The 17,862-nt window shown below is 40.8% G+C and overlaps 1 long non-coding RNA gene across 1 annotated transcript; it reads left to right on the plus strand.

The window, feature by feature from the left end:
• Positions 1–4,942: 4,942 nt before the first annotated feature.
• LOC112158447 lies at positions 4,943–6,902 on the plus strand. Its single transcript, XR_002921311.2, has 4 exons — positions 4,943–5,078; positions 6,475–6,540; positions 6,610–6,682; positions 6,749–6,902. It is a non-coding gene; the product is annotated as an uncharacterized LOC112158447 (long non-coding RNA).
• Positions 6,903–17,862: the final 10,960 nt, after the last annotated feature.

Below are 17,862 nucleotides of genomic sequence, written 5' to 3' on the forward strand. Positions count from 1 at the left end.
CATGAACCTCTGTCACTCTGCAGAAACTGTTTCCTGGAAAACAACACTGCTTTTTATTTTTTATTTTGCCTAATAATCAGTTTTAAAAAAGGATTAGAGTGGGTCTTTAAATAAAGTGCATCAGTCATTAATATAATATGTCCAGAGAGGAATCAACAGAAAAGGATCATTTATGAGATCAAATTGTATTCTCCATAGTTTTCCACAGAAAGACCCCCCCCCCAGTTGTGTTTATATTCATGTGTATTTGTAAAAAGTCTTGAAAGAAGGCATTCTAGCATATTTACCTCAACAACACTTTGTGTCATGCTCATAAACCAAAAACTTCAAACGCCGTTTCAGATCTTTAACTTATTCATTTATAAACTCTGTGATGTAATAATGAGAAGACGGCTGAATACATTCAGCTTTGTTAGGAGGGATGGAAGCGAGAACCCTTTTCTATTTAAAGAGTAAGGGGTTGTAGAACGTTGTTCTGACACATTGAACTTAAATGCCCATGATGAAACTCTCTGTGAAGCACAGCAGTGGGAGGCTGATGATGTGGGCTGATTCTGCAGTCTCAGGACGTTTTACAGTCATAATGTTTCTATTGGATGTAGATTCAAACATAATCAACCCAAAGCCTAAACAAATAAAGTCCAAACCTGAACCTTTTTTTTTTTTTACTAATCTTCCATCCTCTATTAAATGAGGCACCTTTATGAAAAACATGGGCTAAAATTTAATGTAATGTCATGGAGGAAACAAGACCTGCAAGTTTTTTATTCCCTGTTGTGTCACTTAAATTTACAACACAACTCAGTCCAGGTACAGGATGTTTTTAATCTTCTAATAAAAAAAAGGTTTAAAAGAAGCTTCTGTGTAACTGCATGAGTTCCAAAAAGAGTCTAAGGCCAAATCTGAATTCTTCCCTTCTTTCTTCCCCTTCATTGATCCCTCCAATCAAAAAGTTATGAAAAAAAAGTGTCTCATGTTTCAGACGTCACTTTCATGTCATGACGTCATCAATAATCACCGGTTCACTAGCGTTAGCGTGGAGCTTCCAGTGCTTGAATATACATAACAGTGGTTTTATGACTTTAAAAAGGCCATGTCACAACAAAAAGTCATAATCTCACTTATATTTAAATGTAAACTTCTGTGGTTCTGATCACACCCACGTGAAGAAAAGTGCTTCTCAGCGGGACGTGGTTTACCCTCACGATGGAAGATTTATATCTCTACACTTGGAGGGTCGGATTTAAATAAAAAATAATAATTCCAGACGCACTTTCACTGAAATGCCCTTCAAATGGAGGGGAAGAATTTGGACTGGGCCTGAACCTTCATTAAACTGTGTATGACAAACACTTCACAAACTTTGTTTTACTATGTATTGAAAAACACAGTTTAGAATTTGGTGGGATCCCATTTAGAATGTTTAAAAAAAACACCAAACATACCTTTGTGGGAAGAAGTGAAATGTATTTTAGCGAAATAAGGAGCCTATACAGTTTTTTTTTTTGTGAATCTCCCTAAACGTCTCCTTTGAAGTTTGCGTGAAAACACAGCAGATTGCACAGAAGTTTGGATTTGCTTTGCAAGTGTGAATCACATCAGTGAAGAAATCCGACATGGATGTGAACTTCAGTGAGGGCGCCACCTTGAGGCAGAATGGAAAGTCACGCCGAATGAATTTATGTTTCTGTCCTTGAACTTCTGCATATTTCTCAAACACATGGCCAGTTTATGAATAAATAATATCTTTAAAAAAGACAGCAGTCTGACAACGAGAGGCCTGCACATGTTAAGTCTAACCCAGGACCAAAATCTGTCCCAAGATGAACACATACTTAGATCAGCAGATGCATTCATGCTTGTTGCTATGGAAACATGGAAAATGTCATTTAGACATGAAAACTGTCTCACCTTTCATCAGCTCGTCAATAAAGACGATTACCTTTCTGATTCAAACGATGGCTTCCATCTCAACATCAGCTGGAAATAAGGCTGTAAATAAAATTTAAAAAATCAGTGATTAAATCATGTCTTTAAAGTTTTCAGAGTCCAGAGGATCCTGTTTTTCCTGGACAAAAGTGTGTGTTTGTATCAGTTGTTGTGTTGATTTTAGTGACACAAGTGTCAAATATGCAATAAAAATGCAAGGACCTACAGTAATTATTTTGCATTTCACAGCAACACCTGTCCTGGAAAATATGCTTCATTTTTTATTCTTATTTTTTCATTGTCAGATAAAGTTTTTATGGTTGTTTTATTATTTAGGATTGTTGACTTTGTGATGGTTCACCTTCAATTTTTAAGACAGCGGTGTACATGTCAGCTGACACTTTTTCTACTGCACATCTCCACTTCTAATGACTCTTCTCAATAAAGCATCAGCATAGGAATCCTTTGCTCATGTGTTGTTTGCTTGGTGGACGCAGGAAATCGGAAATTATGTAATTCTGCTGTAACGCATTATGCAAAAATTAGACAACCGGAAGACAAAGTCTGCAAAAGCTCAGAGATTTCTGCTGCTTTATTGTAAACAAACTTCCACATCTTCATGTAAAACGGGTTTAGTGATGTCCTGACAGAGATTAGTGCCACTTAATGCTGTCAGCTGCACTAAACATCTTTGGTTTATGTGGATTCTGATGTGAATGTTTGAGCATCCTCGGGAGGAAGGAGCAGATTTCTGCTGTTTCCAAACATTTTTTATACGTCAATCAAGAAGACACAAACAAGAGAAAAACTGAGCGACTTGACAAAAACATTGCACAGAATGAGTTGAAATAGGCAATTAAATAAAAATTGCAAAAATGACATTAAAAAAATATTGTAGCTCGCTGCTTCACTCCATTCTGATTCATCCAGACAAACAGATTCAAGATTGTTTGCCGTCGTTATCACGTCGCTTAAACTGAGAACTTTAAAGGTGCATTCACGACGAACGCCATTTACACGATTCATTTGCATGCCCCGCCCCTCTTTTGTTGCATGAGGAATTCACTGCTCGTCACCTGTCAAAAAATGTGCTCCTGAGCTTGATGCCGCATGTGGGAGGAGCTACCAGCTAATGTTTTAGGATGATCGCTATAAGGAACGGTGTCTGTGGATATCTCACTTAGAATGAATGGAAGACACATATAATGTCGAGGAACCAGGTTCATTTGCTGTGAAGAGTTCTACAAAAACATCAGTAATCATGTCTCCATGTTTGGGTTTATATGATTATTATTCAAAGATTTTCCAGGTACAGGGGGCTGTGTCTGCATGACAGCCACTTCCACTGTGTTTCTGTGTCTCTGTGTCTGGCCTTGAAGGCTCTCTGTCTAAAATTAACCCGAGGGGGAAAATATAGTATTAGGAGACTTTTTTCCTTTTTTTAATGTCTCGATGAGCCCCGAGCCGGCAGCCTCTGCACCCCACAGCGCCTTTCTGTCTGCCGACATGTCAAGAGAGTGAGCAAAAGCTGCGATCTGTCCAGAGTTTATCCCGCCTTCACCCCAAAGTATCCAGATGAGCTCTGAGAACCTTGCTGCTCCAAGGGGTTAATGAAATAGATGGAAGTTCAGGACAAAAACTCTCGCTTTGGATTAATATTTTATCTGCTGATCAAGTCACTGAAAACGTCACGTGCCCAAAGCTGAGTTCCTGATTGGTAGATGCAACACAGTGACCTGTCAAACTTCAGGTATTTAAATTTTGGCTGCGCCGCTTGATTCACAACTTGTCGCTAAAATCGAGCTGCTGGCAGTCCTCCGCGTCACCCCCGCCACTCAAATCGCAACATGGTACTTCAGATGGCCTCATATTGCGACTGTTCCATTGACTTTACATTGAAACTGTCCGCCTCCACCGTGTGAATCGTGTTTGGTGTGAATGCACCTTTAGATGTGGTGGAATGAAAAAATAAAAATGAAGACAAGACAATTCCATCTGTGTAAGAACTTCAAAGCGCTTTGAAGAAATACAAAAACCTTTTTGCCAAACGTAATTAAAATCATTTGTAGCAAAAAGTATAAAAACAGTCCAAGGATTAGGGCTAGGTAAGAGATCAATTGATTCAAGAAAATAGTAATTGATTTAGCACATAAAGCTAAAGTCCGCTAGCTTGATGCTAACATTTAATGGAATTTCCCATAGGACGGCTAATGCTAACGCTTGGTCGACCTGAGCATACATTGCTGACTAAATGAACATCTTTATAAACTCACAGACATGAATTTTTGGCGCGTCATTTCTTCAGATGTCAGAGTTCTGCTGGGTTTGGGACCACCAAGGGCTTGAGAAAAATCTAATCAATCACGAAATCTAGCTCATACTAGCAATAAAAAACTAAAAATGGTGAGGCTGTCGACAGTAGTGGTTGGGATAGGTTCCAGCAACCCTGTGATCTCGATGGGTTTCAAAAAAAAGATGAATGGAAGGAGGAATGTCATTCATTGTGTAAGTATTTTAATCAATAGGGTGGTTTACAGTCAGAAATTACTCTTTAAACATCCAATATGCCAAAGCCATCATTGAATCTCTTTCTCTGGTCCTTGCTGAACATGCATTACTGGAACACAAAGATGCTGAAACAGATTTACATCCCTTAGAATTTTGTGATTTATATAAAAATGTAGACCAGACTTTCTGTTTTTCAGCACAAATACATTCTAAGGAGCTTGTAAATCCTCAGTGAGATTTACGGAAAACATGTTGGTTTCAAAAGAGGTTATTTCCTTCAGAGTGGACTATATTGATCAATTAAATAATGAATACAATTTTTTTTTCTTTCAAATTTTTATGCAAAAGATTAAAAGCAGTAAAACTTGTTTTAAGTGTGATTTTATTTAGGTTATATTTATTTCTATAAGAAATAACTGATATGATATACATGAGTTTTTAGCGTTTTCATCACTTGTTTGTCATGTCTGTTAAGTTGGTCTGAGGAGAAAAACAATTAGATGTAATGAACAGCAGCTGTGTGAGCTGGAGGAGGAGCTTTCTTAAGCTCCTCTTGGTTGTTGAAGTTCATTCAGTGTCTGTCAAGATGGGAGCTGATTCATTTGTGGCTCTTTTTGTTCTGGCGCTTTGCGTTAGCAAAGGTATGTCAAAAGGTTTTCTTACACTTTAAAGACAAAGTAGTTTGTTTGTAGATACTGAATGTTTCAGAAATGTATTCAGTAGTGATGTGCAAATGAAGCTTTCTTGAAGCACCGAAGCTTTTGTCTAAATTGGTTCACTAAAGAGCAATGCTTCATGAGCTTCATTTGCTCTAGTAGGACATCTAGTGGACACAAAAAATAACAGCAAAATTTGATCTGTGGCATTTTGAAAAAGAAAAACCCATGTACAAACATGTCGGTGAAATAAAGTAGTTCACAAAACATGTCAATTGCTGTAAACTTTCACTGTGTGTGTTTGTTTATGAATTGATAAAAATAAATCTAAACAAGATTATTTTTTCAAAACCTCAAAGAAAAACTATAAAATTATAAAAATGATAAATTAAAGTGACGTAAAAGTATAGGTGGATTTAATGTGTGCTGGTGCTAAACCAGTAAATTGGGGGGGGGGTCTCTTCTAAAGTGTGAAACAGGTGCTTCAATTAAAAAAAAATTTAAATAAACATGTTTTTCCTTAAACATATATACATGAAAAAGCAATGTCACAGGATGAAGACTTTGGACAATGATCCTATTAACATTCAAATCAGATCAGTGTTTGAAGGGACAGAATATTTGTTTCATTAGTCATTTTATTATTATTCCTCTAAATTTCCAGACTTTCTCCAAACTATCTCTACCTCAGTCCGAACTATCTCTAAACTCACCAATCGTAACTCTCCATCAAACACCTGCATTATGAATGGAGCCTGCAGGATCCATGACGGCGTCAAAACTGGCGAGGAGCCGCTGCGTACCGAGAAACTCCTCCTCCCTCCTCTGCACCTGCCGTGAAGCTTCAATACAGAACGTCTCATCACGAAATTAAACTGGGGGTTTACACCCATAAGACGTCTATAATTACCGGTATTCTAAATTAATATAAAGAGGAATCTTTCACAGATGTTGCCCATCCATTTTTTTTTAAGAATGTTACTCCAGCAATGAATTAAGGACCACTGTGGATAATGATCGCACTTTTGTAACACCGAGATATGACGAGTGATTATTGTTTATGAAACAATGTTTTTAATTATTATTAATTAAACAACAGTTTCCCCCAAATCTCATGTGTCTCTCTGAATGGAGCCTGAAGGATTCGTGCCGCTGTCGAGACTGGCGACACAACCTGAACCACTTGATGAATTAGTCACGTGGTACAGCCGGGCAGCGAAGCTTCAGACGTCATCGTTCTCAGCTCCTCCCCTAGATGAAGCAAGCCTCGATACATGCTTCACGGAAGCTCCTCCTACACTACTCGACACACGCCTCGGAGCCTCGATACAGAACGTCACATCACTAGTATTCAGTTGAGCTAAATTGATTTTGTTTTCAGGTTGGAGCTTGCAAGTTGAGAAACAGAATAAAATAGCAGAGAATGTACAGCTTCAAAGGAAATCGGGTAAACAAAATGCAATAGTTAAAAGTACATAAACTGCTTGCATGAAGAATGACAACCTGCTTATCCTAGAGTTTACTTTGAGAAGCAACCTTGGACTTGCTCAGTCAATGGATTCCAGGTTGGACAGACATATTAAAAAAAGGTAAGATGGCTGGTTTAGAAATTGTAAGGTTTAATAAAAAGGAGAACTAATCATTTTCTTTTTTAGTTCAACTGGAAACCAATGAGGTGGAAGCTGAGGAATCATTGGGAAAACTGCAGTTTGTTGATCAGACTAACGGAATAGTGTCCGCCGCCGCCGGCAACCAGACTGTGTCCGACGCCGCCGGCAACTGACAAATAAATGGGATTCTACACTTTCATTGCCTCTGCTCCTTTGTTATCTTTTCCTCTGGGGGTTCTTAAGCTTTATTTAGCATGGGTCTCTAGACAAGGCCTGTCATGCAATTCCCATGTCTGTACCTGTAGGGGGCAAAAGTTCAGTGCCATTCTCAAAGATACAATTTACTGATGTGACTTCTGAGGTTATGTGCTTTAATAGTCATTTTGTGGTATAGGTCAGCAGTTTTAAGTAGTGGAGAAACCAAAGCCTTCTGAACCACTGAAAAGTATTGAACTGTGTTGAAAGGATTCAGGGTTGTGAGGAATTAGACACTGAAACTGCTGATTTCTATTGGCCAGACTACAATATATCAGCATGGAAGAAAAGACTGTCACAAAAGTCTTGTGCAGCAACTTCTGACTTCAAAAAAGTTTCTCAGATGAGGTTCATGGACATTTGATGTTCATTGAAAAGCCAGTACTGTTTGCAAGATAAGTTTTAAAAGACTAATTTGATCTTAAAGAAGGAACTTTAACCCTTCTGCTCTCTGTGGGGTCCAGATGATTCCAACCAGATATGTCTGATTCCTTCCATGATGAATCTGGACAAAAGTGGACAGGATTTTACGTCTGTCATGGACATTAATGAAACTCAAATCAATGATCAAAGTTCAGCGCACTGTCTTGTGGGGTCAAGATGACACCACTTTCAATGTAAACAAACCAAGGACAGTGGTATGCCTTAAAATGTACACCCCAACACACATTATTCAGGGAAGGTGGGATCTCTGATCTTCTGTCCCCTACCCCATCCCTGGAAAAGGGAACCAGGCCCTTGGCAGTGGGGTCTGTGTCCCTTGGGTGCGGGCCTCCTGGGCCAGGTGACCCTCTCTCTACGGAGGGAGAGGGATCCCTGAGTTTTCTGGGTAAACCATGACTATCATCACATATCTGAGCCCGGGGATGTCTGTGCCTCTGTGGTGTGGGTTCTGGTCCTTGCCCTTGACCGCTGTTTTAATCCAAAATTCTAGCAGTGGGTGAGCCTGGTTAGGCCACGTTTACAACACTCTTTGGGGATCCCAACTTCTCTTGGACATCCCTCTCCTCCCCTGGACCTCCCGCCAGGGCTGGTACCCCCTGGTACTGCTTTTCTGACTGGGCTGGAGCCTGCACTCTCTGTGCTCCTTTGCCCCCCCTGCTCTCTGGCTTTGGGGGTCTCTGCGGCGAGAGTTTTTATTCAACAGAGTAAAAATAGATACATTAGAGGTCTGCAGATTCTCTGGCATTTTAGGAGGAGACTTCAACTTTTGAAGGAGTAGAACAAATAAGCTCTGTTGCTGGGCAGATGATGATGCTGTGCACAGAATAGACCAAACGTTCTAACACCATAGTCTACATAGTCATTATAGTCTTCTGACAAGGAATTAACAAAATCTTGTGACTCCTGAGCTATACACAGCTCCACACAAAAGTCAGAAGTTGGTGAAATATAAAGTCAAAGAATAAATGTTGAAATGCATAATTTCCATCAGCGCCTGATGGAAAACCCAGCGGGCAGATTTCATCAATCAGCCAAACTGTCGGGGAGTCCTGGCTGCTGCTGCTGCTCATCCTCTTTTTACATTCCCTGATCCACTGTGGCAAACATAAACATTACCATTTTCTTTACATGAATTATTATTATTTTATAACTTACACCAGATATTTATACCTCACCATCACAGATACAGGTCATTAAGAATCCTTGAGTAACGATAACTCACATGACTATGTAAAAAGACATAACACTATTTCAGACTTTATTTTAGCATATGCAGATCAATTACCAAAATTCAGAAAATCAGGTATCAAACACAAAAAAAGCATTTTTCTTCATTATGAAAAACATTTATATAAATAAAGTATCAATGATTACAAATATGTGCAGATCATTGTGAGGAGTTCTACAAAAATCTACAAAAAATGAAATCCTTCAAAGATTTTCTGGTTACCGGGGGTTTTATCTCACTCAGAGGGATGTCTGGATGACAGCCACTTCTGCTGTGTTTCTGTGTCTCTGTGACGGAGTTTGAAGGCTGTCCCCCATTAACCCAAGATATTGGAAAAATAGGGGACTTTTTTTATTATTGTCTCTATGAAAATTAACTATCAAAGTTCAGGAGTCCCGAGCAGGCTGCGCCCCCTCCCCGCACCTGCTGTGAAATCCAGCCTGACATTCGAGCGCTGCGCAGTGCATGGTCTCATGCTTGCCCCATCAGCGGTCTTATATGAGCCCGCCCACTATCACAGGAAAGACAGAAGGAATGGCTATAACTTCAAAGTACTGAACAGAGTAGAAATGATTGACATGTCCTGCTCCTGCCAGCAAGGACATTTATGGCTTTGTTTGTCAGTGAAAAAGTAGTAATTAGGTCCCTTGAAGCACCGATCTAACTGGTTTCAACTGGTCTGCAGCTCCATGTGGGTTAATGTAACAGTGCCTTCATAAACGCTTTAATGACAAAATCTAAAAGTGAACCATACCTTAAAAGTATTCAACAACATTTAGGTAACCTAATATAAAAATATAAAAAGCATCAGTTTTGTTTAAAAACAAATTTTTAGCCCGCCCTAGCATTCATTCTACTTAATCACAAACACGCCTGCTAAAAAAAAAGAAAAAAAAAAAAAGAGTTTTAGAATAACAGGTTAGTTATGGAATGAAGTTGCGTGAAGACAATCATCCATTAAGGTGGTGTAAAGAGATGTGTCTGGGGGGAGGCCATGTATTAGACATCTAGAATTCTAGCTATGTGGAAAGGAAGAGCTCAGACGTGAATATATTTGTTGACCTCCAGTGAAAGCCTTTTAGAAAACATTTAAAGAAGGCATTTGTTTTTTTCCTAGCATGGCTTCATAGTTGCAGGAATCAAGATGATATATTACGCTGGAGGGAGATTACTCAGTGTTCCTAGTAGGATATCAGTTCTGAAGTGTTGGAAAATAATCTGAGGAAGATTCAACCCGGCAATGGGTCACAGGTCACATGCGTAAGCCATGGAGACGGCAGAGGGGGAGCGGAGGACGCTGACCGAGCTGGGGAGCATAATGAGGAACACTGGTCACCCTCTACACGGAGTGTTTGCCGCCCAAAGGAGCAACTTCAGCAACCGCCTGCGCTCTCTGCTATGCTCCACTGAAAGGCCCAGGGAGGCCTTCGCACCGATAAGACTTTTCAATGCAGCTGCGGGGACAAGAGGGGGCGTCTCAACGACTAACTATTTTTATTTATTTATTTATTCGTACAGTAATTTTAACACTTTTAATTGCTTTTAACAGCTCCATAATTTTAATGCTTTTAACCCTTCCACACGCCAAGGTTAGCAATATTTATTATCCACTGCGCTGCTAAGCGGGGTATAGGTGAACCCGGTCAAAAGAGCGACATGCTATATTGAAGACTACAACTGGAAAAGGTCTAAAAAATCATAGGTGCACAAAAGAAATGAAATGGATGAGTGTATTAAAACAAATGGAGGATTTGGCCCCATCTCGTAGCAGGAATAAGGTATCGCACCAATAGGTATTTTTAGTCCATCTCTACAACAATTTGCTGAAGTGACGAGAAAAGTGCTTCAAATGAAATTGATAATTATTATTATTGTCATCATCTGGTGGTGGTGGTGGTGGTGGTGGTGGTGGTGGGGGGGGTTGTTGTTGTTGTGTCTGTTATTTTTAAACATATTTTAGAGTAAAACTGTTAATAAAATAGTTGCGGGATTCATTACATGTGCACTGTCCCAAATAAATAAATTAAATTAAGTTTAGTTTTAGAAGCAACAATAACAAATATAACCACAGATTATTTGAAATATTGTTTATTTTTTCATCAGTGATTCACTACCTTCCAGAAAAAGTAAAAAAATACACCGATGTCCTTCATTTAGCGCCAGTTATTTCACAAGGAACTACAAGAACTGTGTGGTCACAATTTCCCACAATGCATTGTTTTGTAGTCCTCAAGGCGACATGCAGCCAGTGCAGTACCTATTTTCTGACTGCGCTGGCTTAGGAAGGCGCCTTGAACCCGCCCCTTTCTCGCGATACTTCGTGACGGCGCAAAATTGACGTCTGTGCAAGAAACTAACCAACATGCATCGCAATCCAGGCGATCTGCGCAGCGCCTGGGGATCTCAAACACGCCTAATACCTTTTGATATGGAGATGATGACTGGCCTCCTACAGCAATGTCTACAATTTCAAACAGACTTTGGTGAAAGGTGGGACAAGGAGTCAGTACGCCAGGAGTCAAGGTGGCGCCAACTTCAGGTCCAGATGAGCGACCTCAGAGAGGAGGCGGAGCAGCCAGCGCGTGGTCGACCTCCGGGAAGAGGCGCGGCAGAGCAGCCAGCGCGTGGTCGACGGCCGTGAGGAGCGCGGCGGAGCAGCCAGCGCGGGGTCGACGGCCGGGAGGAGCGCAGTGGGACAGCCAGCGCCGGGACGGTTGATGGAGCTGGAGTGTCTAGCCATAAAATGGTCCATCGACTCCTTCAAGTATCATCTACTTGGAAGAGGATTCAACTTGGAGACGGACCATAAGGCACTGCAGTGGTTGGAGCGGATGAAATACACAAACAGCAGGTTCCTGTCCCTCCAGCCCTATAAGTTCTCCGTGGTGTATTGACCAGGTAAGGACAATCCAGTGGCTGACTTCCTTTCTCGCAACGTGGTTGGAGAGTCTTCTGAAGGGGGGAGGAAATGTGAGGATTCTGTTCCACCAACCTCACTGTGTCCAAGGCTGACCTCTACAGGATGTTCACTTGGGTGCACACAAGGAGACAACCCAGAAGAGGATCAGCTGGGGCTGATTGACTGCTTTCCAGTGGACTGAACCATCTGAGAGGAGGAGGAGGAGCAGAATCAAAGACTTGTTTTGGTGTTTTATTTAACTTGTTTCTGGGTGTTGTATGTAGTTTTTGTTTAAAACCATGGTAACTTTAAGTTTGTGTTGATTGTTTACTTACTTTCTGTTCTGTTTAACCAAATAGTTCACCTGGGGGAAGTGCTGAAACCCCTCCCAATAAAGGGAGCTGGTAGATTCCAGCAGATAAAAGGGCTGAGAATTTGTCAAGTGAGAGAGAGGGAGAAGAGCTCCATGCTGTGTGCTGGCCGGTGTGAGTCTAAAATTAAATGTCAAATCTAAGAGCTCTAAAAGATTTCTGTGTCCTGGTGATTGCTTCTGCTCATTTCCTTTGCCATCCTGCAATCTTCATCCTGACTGGAGGGTCCAGTGCAGAGCGACCCCACAGGAAGAATGATTATTCTGACATATAAAATGACTGAGAAATAACTGTCTGTTTCTCAATGTAAGTCAATGGGACTTTGGCCTTTTTGCAATCCAGTGGTACTTCCTATATGGAACACGGAAGTAGGGGGGCTTGCTCTGTCCAGTTATTTCTTATACAGTCAATGGTCATTACCTGGCTGTGTGAGGCGTCAGCCTGAGAGTCTGCCTCCGTTTCCACCCGCGTTCTTTTGACGGCGTAGAGTAGAAATCTCGAGACCACTCAACCCCCCCCCGTGTGTGCTAAACAGGAAGTTCCCAAGAAGCCCAAATCCTGTAAACTTCTAAAGAGAAATAAAATGTTATTACTGATTATATTTGTCAGAATAACCCTTTTTGAACAAGTGTGTATTTTCCTTATACATAGTTCTTGCAAATTGTTTTTTTTTCCAGGATATTTATTGTCCTTATCGTGAGTTAGTCAAGTTAAAAACTGACCAATCAGACGCGTCAAACTACAGCGTGTGGTGCCCGCTGGCCCCCACCTTGAGCATTTGATTGACATCTTCTCCTGAGCTGCTTTCAGTGGAAGGAGGGATGTGAACTGCCAATAAGCTTACTCATGATTGTGGACTGTAGCTGCCCTAAAAACACGACTCAGACAAACTCGGTCTGTCACTGAAGGTAGATTTGGCCTCATTTGGCGCCGGAGCTAAGGCATTTATACGGGGATGTTACTCCCTCTGTCCAGTGATAACATGGTGCAGAGATGCCCACTGACGTTGACGTACAAATTTGGCTTGTTATCTGTCAAGCGCTATGAATTGTGGGGTACCTTTACTTTGGTTTTTCTTGGTAAATTCGATTTTAAATATGGGTTTTTGTCTACATGAGTTGTTGTCTGGTTGTGTTACTCTGTTTTTCTCTTGATTATTTTATCTGGATGTGTTTACTTCTTTTTGCACCATAAGTGAGACAGAGGGGAAGGATAATCAGGAGCTTGTGTTGTCCTGTTAGAACAGCGTACTTGAAGGTGAAAAAAAGAAAAACTGTGTACTCTACTAGATTTCATAAGGGGGATTTCCAGCAAGTGCTTCAGGACTCATTTGCCCATGAAAGTCCAAAGAGAGCACTGGACGGTCCCAATTTGGCAAGAAGAGGCGGTGCTCTAACGTGTGTTTGAGAGAAGTCCCAGTGCTCAGCACCGGAGCGCACCGGCTCACTTAATGCGCTGGACATAAGTGACAATACGGTTCTATCAGTGGCAGGCCGTGCATTTCACACCTAGGCCTTCAGTAGTGCTCCATCTGAATCAACCCAACCCTCATTAACTATTTTATGGCAATAAAACTTCTACTGCAGGTACAACTGCGACACACACACCAAAAGCATAAAAAAATAACCTGATAAAATTTCAATATTATGTAGGGAGATAGCAAAATTTTACTCACCAAAAATCCAGATTATTTAAACACAAAATCCATCCTTTCTTTCCTCAAGAAGATTTCAATCACTCTGTCATGCAGAATCCATGCGTTTCACAGATGGAAAGTGTTCCGTGGCTGTGATAAGCTGGAAAAGGCTGCATGCGGGAAATGTTCTGGTATTCCTGAAGCCTCTCGTGGTCCAGGAGGGAGACAAACATCAGTTTTTGTGATCGATCAAGGTCTGTGTCTGGAAATTTTGCGCTGCACGCACCCGTGGTGCGTTCAGGGGCCTCGTAGATTTCCTCGTATCAGCTTCTCTCCGGAACTCCTTTACCCGTGCCAGACAAAACTGTGCCACAACTTTACCCAGACATTCATTTTCCACCAAAAATCAGACGATGAGACGCTTTCCACTGGTAACATCTTCAAACCCGACACGCCGCTCCTCGGCACCTGTGTCCGTCACATAACGCAGAACCAGAGCGAGCTGCGAGCTGTCCAATCAAAGCTCGTGAAAATGATGACGTTTCCGTGCGCCTTCTAGCTGGCCTAGCACGTGGTCTCCTCCAGATCTGATTGGTTGAAGCAACAGTTTGGTCTGTATGCTACAGGGCCCGCAGAACTGATTGTGAAGGCCTTCAGGCAGATTTCTTTGACCCTAGCAACAAATGGTGCTGCAATGTGATTGGTTAATGCTTAAATAGGAAAATACACGTCTGGAAGCAGCGCAACCAGGGAGACAGCAATGAAAGGACGAAGACAGAGCATTTGGAATTATAGAATACGTATTCACGGAAATAAATAATTAATATCAGTCTGTGATTCAGATATTTTTAGGCCAGCAGAGAAGGCCTTGCAGGCCCTGACGGCCCGCCACTGGGTTCTATGGAACCCAACATATATTGTTGAATACTGAACAATTAATTAACCTTGACATCATTTTGTACAGTTTACTCATGCATGTAAATGGAAAACACAACATTTAAAAATCATATTTTTTAAATTAGGCTACTTTTCTCATTTTTTCAAGTGGCCTATTTCAAATATTAAACAAAACAATAATAATTTACCTACGCATTGCAAATTTTTTATTTTGAGTTGACTTTCCTCTGCCAATTTTTTATTTTATTTTTTTTGTCTCCAGCATTTTTTTATAGCATGCCCATTTCTAACATTTTATCCATGAGGTTTATACATGAACAAAGGGTAAAAAATAAAAATAAAAACTTTTTTATCCAGTTATTTTATGCAATCTGCGGTTTTACCATTGACTGTAAAAATAATAATTATTCTTATATACAGTCTATGGGTTTTACACATTCTTTCACACATGAAAATGCTAAATATGGGTATGCTCTATTGGATATTCTCATGAGTTACAAATGCTGCTCTCCTGTGGTTCTACTGGGTATTGGCAAGAATCACAGATGCTGCCCTCTTGTGGCTTTACTGGGTATTGCCACAAATAATAGATGCTGCCCTCTTGTGGCTTTACTGGGTATTGCCATGAGTTACAGATGCTGCCCTCTTGTGGCTTTACCGGGTATTGCCATTCGAAAAATACAGTGGAACGCCTCGCTGTGAATCGGAAGCCAACTTCAGCGTCAGCGGCTCGAGAGAATTGTACAAGTCATTGTTGAAGCCTTTGAGGGAGAACCATTCCAACATTTGATTCTGTCAGCGGTCCTTTTGGATTTACTTACATTTATTCCTTTTTGTCGAGATAAAAGGAGCATTTGGGTGACGCCGTGCCCGAACTGCGCACCCCATCTCGCGCGAGCCGCAGCGTTACTTCTCATGCGCTACCAGGTTAGAGTCTGATCAGATGCACGTGAGAAGCGCGTTCAGCGGTATTTAAAATAAATAACCATCCTAACAAGAGAACAGCTGGATCTTTTTTCTGTTTGAAAATACGACCAGGTCCTTTCAAGTTTGTCTCGCGGTCCTCAGACGGCTGCATCTAATTCAGGCGGAAGCTGGAAAGGTGAAGAAGATGAATCTTTGGTTGGTGATTTTATGCGCATATATGCAACTTATAATTTATAAGCTACAATAAAAAAAGTGAAAAATGAACATTAAACAAACAAAAAAGTCCAAAGCACATAACCTCAGAGTGAAATCTATTTCTACAGAGTAAATCCTCATCTAAAAATGTCGACAGCATGCTCCTCTTGTTGTTTTAAACTGCTGCATCGGTACATTCCATTGAGGAAAACAACAGTAGGACAATGATTGGTACATTGTTGAATTGTAAAGTAGGTGTTAAAAGGTCTTCACGGACCCATTGATGAAGTCTGCTCCCATTGGCTACCCGTCATCTGTCAATCAAACCCCCCAGACGTTAGACGTCAGACCCACAAACGCTTATTGAGCCATCTGATTGGTCAATTTATAACTCTAATAACTGATAATGGAAAAAAATCTTTGAAAAAAAATAGGATTAGAAAAAGAAGTTAAGCAGAAAGCAGCAGAGGAAGAATGATTATTCTGAGATATAAAATGACTGAGAAATAACTGTCTGTTTCTCAATGTAAGTCAATGGGACTTTGGCCTTTTTGCAACCCAGTGGTACTTCCTATATGGAACACGGAAGGAGGGGGGCTTGCTCAGTCCAGTTCTTATATACAGTCAATGGTCAAAACTCAAATCTCGTAAATTTAGGCTCAATTCATGTGGATCATGAACAAATTCCACTTTCTCTCATGATAGGCTATTATGTTGATCTAGAAGTGCTCAGGTTTCATTATTTGTGGATTTTTTTCTAACATTCCCCATTTTTGTTTCTCAAAATGTTGTAAGAGTCGTTATTTCAAGATTAATTGGCAAGTTTTTGGCAAATTAATCACAGATTAAAAAATTGGGATTTTTTTGTTGTGTCTGATTGTTTTTATGAGGCTTTTGGGCTGGAAAACCATGACTATTAAACAACAGACCAAATGAAGAACAGATTCAAAGAAACTCAAGAAGAAGAAAAAGAAAATAATGAATGAGAAAAGATAGAAAAGGAGAAAAAAGACAAAGAGATGGGCAGAAAAATTGATTAACTTTGTAAATATTTATCTTTTCAATCCATATGGTTGGGTTACTATTTGCTTCCTTTATTTCACTATTTTTGTTTCTTTTGCTTTCTTTGGTAAAATCTGTCATATTAACACATTCAATAAATGTCATGTTTTTTTCCAAGAAAACAGTGTTAATAAAATACATTTGTTTGACATTTAAATGTGATTTGACTCTTTTAAATACTTATCAAAACATTTAGATTCTTGACTGTCTAAAAGTTTGCTAGTAAAGCAGGTAATGTTTAAGGTAAGGATTTCTAAAATTAAATAAATTAAAACCACTGCAGAGGGCCCCATGTCATTATTCCCCTGGGCCTCAAAAATGCTAGGTCCACCCCTGGTTCCAGCATCTTTCCCAGCAGAGTTTTTGGGATGTTCTGCTCTTCCTCCTCAAAGTCAAAAGCTGCACAGGACATGTGCAGTCAACGCTCATTCTATTTGTGAAAGCAGCAAATAAAGATTCTTCCAAACACAGACACAAAATAACAAAGCAGCTTTTGACAAATCCTGAATGAAAATGGACCCACATCTCCCTCAACTATCTGGTTTCTGCATCTTTTCCAGATGTTGCAGCTCTAGAGATTGGAGTGTCCAGAAAAGCATCAGTCTGACACTCCATCTCCTTCCCCACAGGAATGTCCCTCACTGCTTCCGGTAACTTTATGAACGAGAACAAAAGGAGAAATATCTCCGTTTTTATAAAGCACACTGGTAAAATAAAGGTTTACCTGTTTGAACATCCAGGTGTTTCCCGCCCTGAACGAGTCCAGAAGTTCCGGGTCTGAACTTCCTCCAGAGTCCAGCTGAGCTCTCTGTCATCGGGGGAGACTAGATCATCCGGATCAGTCTGAAATGTTGGAGAATCGCCTCCGACTGATGTTCACGTGCACGTGACGTTCACACGCGCGAACAGCGCGAGCTCGGCTTCATTCAGCGCTGATTGACGGCAGGCTCGTGCGCATGCGCGTGCGAAGTTCCCCGTGGCTGCGGTCTGCGTGAATGACGTCACTGCCTGACGATTCACCTGGTGACGTTAACAAACAGCACGCGCTTTCACGTCTGATGTGCTCATCACACGTGAGTCTGACGAGACAAATGACCCCATGTGACGTCACCATGCATCATTGTTCAACCGGGAAAACTCCTGATCCTCTCTTGATGTTCCTCTGAGAAACACCTGCAAGTCAAAGACCTTCGAAAGAGCTTTGAGAAGCTGTTCTCTAAGAACAAATCTTCACGAGTGACGACG

The sequence above is a fragment of the Oryzias melastigma genome, linkage group LG24 (assembly GCF_002922805.2).
Source record: "Oryzias melastigma strain HK-1 linkage group LG24, ASM292280v2, whole genome shotgun sequence".
In the NCBI taxonomy this organism is placed as follows: Eukaryota; Metazoa; Chordata; class Actinopteri; order Beloniformes; family Adrianichthyidae; genus Oryzias; species Oryzias melastigma.